A 5,608-nucleotide genomic window follows, 5' to 3' on the forward strand; every position below is an offset into this window, starting at 1 on the left:
CACAGCTGCCACCGCTGCAGGTTCACACGCTGCCTCCAACGTGAAGATAAAAGTGCTTCAAGCACTTCCACTCCACTCGTCTATCTGGCTTCCCTTCAACCAGAAAGGGTGCACAGGCACCAGGCAAGAGCCTTGTGCCAAGCGACACAGAATGTTCTAGAGCCCAGGAGACAGTCCCGTTCTCTGAGCTGAACGGGTCGCCCCTGATGTCACCTTTTCCTTTTTGAAGGGAGATGCCAGGATGCAGGGGGAACAAGCGAAAACCGCTTTTCCTATTTCGAGGGTGCAGGGCACCCCCGACAGCCAAGATCTGCAACCCCAGGCTGACTTCTTTGGCCTATCTTCTTGGCCTGCTCATTGGCCCAGGTGGGGGACTCCACGGCCACTGCTTCTTCTTTAACTGCTGCTGCAGTCTTTCCTCTTTCTTCTTCAGGTAGAAGGTTATGTTGTCAAAGGTGGCCTTGTAGAGACTGCTGAAGCTGGTGTTCACGCAGGCAGAGCCTTCCAGCATGGCCCCGTTCCCACGAAGAACAATGGAAACTTTCTTTAACATGGCACTTTCAGGAACAGACTGCCACTGGCCACCCACAGGCCTGCAGAGCACCGGGGGAGGGGAGCTTCCCGGCAGTCCTGGAGCACCCACAGCCCCTGGGTTTCCTCAAAAGCCACATCCCACACTCGATGCTGGAATGACAGCAGCTGTCGGTACACCAACTGCTGTCTACAGGCGTGAAGTTGGAAGATGTAGACCACAGCAATGCAGTTGCACAGAAGCGCCACCTGGTTCTCCTGACACCAGAACGCAATCCTGGACGCTGCAAACCTCTAAGGGACCTGGAGGTCCGTGGGCTCTTGGAGACTGTGCAGGTGACAACAATGCAGTTGGCGGCCGCTTCTGTACTCCCGGAGCCTCAGGGTGCAGTCCCCGGAGGAGAATGGAAGCCATTCAGGCTGAGTGGGCACCACAGAGATATAGCTCACAGACTCTGTGTGCCCGAGGCAGAATGCTGCGGGGCGTGGCGGCCCAGCTGACCTGGATCTTCTCATTCCGGTCCGCAGTGAGGACAAAGTGGTCATCAGGATGCACAACCACTTCTAACAGCATGGACAGTCAGGTGCCCCAGCTCCAGTCGGCCGCATCCGTGTGGCTCAGCACCAAAAAGGAATAGACGTCTCCAGAGTTGTCAGCCACCAAGACCTTCTCCTCAGAGGCTGTGAAGGTCAGGTCTGTACACCTCCTTGTCATGGTCCTGACACTCAGACACTGCCATGGTTTTGTACAGAAAAGAATCAGACACTTACTGTCATCGGTTATAGCAAAACAGCTGCCAGACTTGGAGAAGGTGGACCGAGAATTGCACCGCTCCGCTGGACCAAGGGCGGCTCGTCCTCCCCTTTATTTTCTTGTGACTTGTTTTCTGCAGCACTGCAGTCATAGATGAAGAGGCTGTCATCGTCACTGGTTGCAGTGGAGGTGGTCAGGAACCGGCTGCCCTGCACCACCAGCTTCTGCCAGCACACCGCCAGCCCCGCAGAGCCTGCCATGTGCCTGCCGCCTGGCCACCATGCACATTTCCCCACCCAGCCCGTTTTTAATTTATTTCAATAGTTTTGGGGGAACAGGTGGGTTTTGGTTACATGGTTAAGTTCTTTAGTGGTAATTACTGAGATTTTGGAGCACCCAATCATCTGAGCAGTGTATGGTGAACCCAATGTGTAGCCTTTTATCCCTTGCCCCCACTTTCCCATTCCTCTGGAGACCCCAGAGTCCATTAGATTATTCTTTGTGTCCTCATAGCTTAGCTGCCACTCATAAGTGAGAACATACAATGTTTGATTTTCCATTCTTGAGTTATTTCACCTAGAATAATGGTCTCCAGCTCCATCCAGGATCCAGGTTGCTCTGAATGCCATTATTTTGTTCGTTTGTATGGCTGAGTAGTATTCCATGGTGTGTGTGTGTGTGTGTATGTGTGTGTGTGTAATGTAATATATATACCCCAGTTATATATAAATATTATATATATTCTTTATCCACTCCTCCTTGGTTGATGGATATTTAGGCTGGTTTTTAAAAATGTAGTATAAACCAGTAGTTCCCAACAAGAGGGATTTTTCCCCAGGAGACATTTGGCAATGTTTGGAGACATTTTTGGTTGCTAGCACTTGGGAAGTGGTGCTACTGGCACCTAATGAATAGAGGCCAGGGATGCTGCTAAACATTCTACAATGTATAGGACAGCACCCCTGCCCCTCCCCCAAACAAAGAATCATCCAGCCCAGAAAGTTAATAGTGATAAGGTTTAGGGACCTGGTATAGACAGAGATAAAGCAAACGTGGTTAAAGTTAACGATTGGTTCATCTGGGTGATGGTGCCATATTCTATTCTTTGAAATTTTCTGTAAGGGTGAAAACTTTCAAAATAAAACATTTAGGGAGAAAGCACATTTAAAAATGTAGAGTCTGAGAGAGGAAAAAAAAGTTGAACTGGTGAAACAGTAGGCCAAATATGGGAAACAATGGTAAAAGCAGTCCTTTTTATTTTCTTCACTAACCAATGAGAATAAAGACAGAAAATTGTGCTCAATCTACTTGTTAGACAACAAAAAACGCAACCACAGTGATAAGTGGAGAGATTTTCACGAGTGATTTTTAGAAAGCTTCTTTTATGGTTTTACATATTTTTTATCAGGCTTTCTTTGTGTGACGACTGGACTGTATAATTTTGTCATATTAAAAGTAAATCAAAATGAGCAAACTAGGAAACCAGCAGCTGGGGTTTTGTTCCCCTACAAGGCACAGAAGACCCATAGCAGGAAAGTAGATCTCAGAAAATGATTATTAAAAATTTCTTTTGTGCTAGAACAGTGGTTCATGCTTGTAATCCCAGCACTTTGGGAGGTTGAGGTGAGAGGATTGCCTGAGCTCAGGAGTTCGAGGCCAGCCTGGGCAACATAGTGAGACCCAGTCTCTAAAAATAAATAACTAATTTGATTAATTAATTAAGAAAATTTTTTTCTTGACCCGTTAATGTTTAGATAATACAGTATAATTGGTGTGGTTTGTAAAACTGCAGTTTCATTTTGTTTTATTTCCATCCGGCCCTGACTGGGTAAGGACAAGGAGGTATTGGAAAATGCAAAAGGGGTTCATGAAAAAAGTCACTTTTACTTGTGGTAGAACTGAATATAAGGATGTCAAGCTTTTGTTAGAAACCCAATCCGCATGCCTTGTTTGTTTTATTACCTTCTTCTGTCTCTGCTGTTCATTATAGTTTTTACTCTTTCTTCCTTTTCCAGCATTATTGTATAGAGTAATACTAGAATGGGTCGTTTTTTTTGTAATACTTTCCACTGTACTTTCCATCCCCAGTAGTTCTTATTTCTCTGCAGCTCTCTACCTGGAAAGACAGGCATCCAGGGCTTCGTGCGTCTGCTAGGTACAGCTGAGGATAAAGAAGTCAGAGCTCAGCTTTCAATTTCAAAAGACTTTTTTCAAGCATAGAAGACTCAGAAGTCTTCACAGCTAGGCTTTCAACTGAGAAATGAAAATAAAATCCAAAGGTTCCCCCTGAAACTGACTAAAAGGACCCCCCTCTTGGCTAAGGAGACCCCAGAGAAACCTTAAAAACTGAGTTCATGGCCATGACAGATTGGGAGGTCAGACATACCCTGTTACACTCCCTACCTTGCTACCTGCCATTATATTTCCATTTCTAAGCGTTAAACAGAAACAGGCCCTTTCTGAAGATTTGCTGGACTCCTCTTCCTTTTTGTAGTTTGACACAACAACTGACCATCATTCTTTCGTGATAAGAGGCCACTAACCATGGACTGGTTCTGGCTGGTTTACAGAGGCTGCACACAGGATGCTTCTGTGTCCTCTGTTTCACCTTTTGACATATAGAGCCTAATTTTAATACATTTAAATGTTAAATTTGCACCCTAAAGTGAACATGGGACATAGGTAACATACATGTTAGCTTACTATGCGTGAGTGCACCCCCCTTTTGTGAATATTCATAGCTTCTCCTATAGCCTGTTAAATGTATATACTTAGTTGACCCCTTCAGCCTAAATTCCTGTCTTACCCTTCCCTCCCTAGAAGTACCTGCTTCTGGTTCCTGCCAGAAGTTACCCTTCCCAGGCTGTGGGATGGCCAGCCTGCAGGCTGCAACCATTTATAAGAAATAAAGCTCTCCTTTCCACATTTATGAACCTGGTGATTCTTCAGTTGGCACAACGCAATGATAGAGGTACTTGAGGAAGAAAAAGGTTTTTTAAATTGCAAATTATTCCCTTTAGAGAATCTAGAATGGTGTTTATTAAATGAACTACCAGACATAGGAAGGAAGAAAAAGATAGGATATGAATGAAGTGCAGTACAGCATTCCCACCCCAAAAGGGATTGAGAAGTTTGCCGGTTGGCAGGAAGAAGACAATCCAAGAAGAGTAAAGGAGGGTTACATGAGGCATCTCCAAGAAGTCTTACCTCCACCTTCCTCCAGTGTTGAAAGCCACAAACATGTTTGATGATTTCATGACAGAACAGACTTCTGCTGTATGTTCCACCTGGAAACAGTGGGACAAATAGCACATGCTACTTGTTTTAGGTATGTGTCAATCACAGTACAGTGGAAATGGGGTGTGCTGTAGGGTGTTTAGGCAGAGTGGGCCTGAGAGGAGATTGAGTTACCCTACAATATCACTATTTGGTCAACTCCTATTTTCTGTTCCATGAGCAGTGTGGAGTTGGGAGGGGAATGAGACATCCTGTAAAATTTAATCTTGCCCATTAAAAGTACAGTCATCCCTTGGTATCTGCCGAAATTTGCAGATGCTCAAGTCCCTTACATAAAATTGTGCAATATTTGCACACAACGTGTGCACATCTTTCCATATACTTTAAATCATTTCTAAATTACTTATAATACTAATGCAATGTAAATGCTATGAAAATAGTTATTATACTGTGTTACTTTTTATATTACTTTTTATTGGTGTATTTCCAATTGTTTTTATTTTTCCTAATATTTTTGATGTGGTTGCATCTGTGGATGCGGAACACATGGGTTCAGAGGGGTAACGGTACTCCAGTCATTTCCACATTAACTCAGGCTCAGCACATTACTTAGTCTTTCAGGGTTAGAGCTGCCAGAGAAAATACAAGATGCTCAGTTAAATTTAAATTCCAGATAAAAATGAATATTATTTTAGTATAAGTGTGTTTTTTGCAACATTGGGGACATATACCAAAAAATGATTTGCTATTTATCTGAAACTCATGTATTTTATTTGCTAAATCTGGCACCTCTACTTGGAGTTCCTCCCTCTTTTTTCCCTTCTTCCTTTCTCCTGACATCCATGCAGAGGCGGCTGAAGTAACGGCAGGGCATCAGGGCAAGGCCCCAGGCCTGCATGCTTCCTTCCATTCCTAACAACCTTCCACTTTCCACTAATCCTCTCCTCTCACTGCACTCTTGGTTACTGTAATTTGCAGTCAGTTTTCTTAGTACAATCAGGGATTGAGGTATAGGAGTCTTCCTTCAGCTGCCTCTGGCCCACCTCAATTTGCACTGTGACTACTGTTACTCTAAAGACTCTGCAA

The 5,608-nt window shown here is 44.4% G+C and overlaps 1 pseudogene; it reads right to left on the minus strand.

Annotated features, from left to right (window-relative positions):
- Positions 1–272: 272 nt before the first annotated feature.
- On the minus strand, positions 273–1,545 carry LOC111550511 (annotated as a pseudogene).
- Between the last annotated feature and the right edge of the window lie 4,063 nt (positions 1,546–5,608).

This window comes from Piliocolobus tephrosceles, chromosome 15, assembly GCF_002776525.5.
Source record: "Piliocolobus tephrosceles isolate RC106 chromosome 15, ASM277652v3, whole genome shotgun sequence".
Lineage (NCBI taxonomy): Eukaryota > Metazoa > Chordata > Mammalia > Primates > Cercopithecidae > Piliocolobus > Piliocolobus tephrosceles.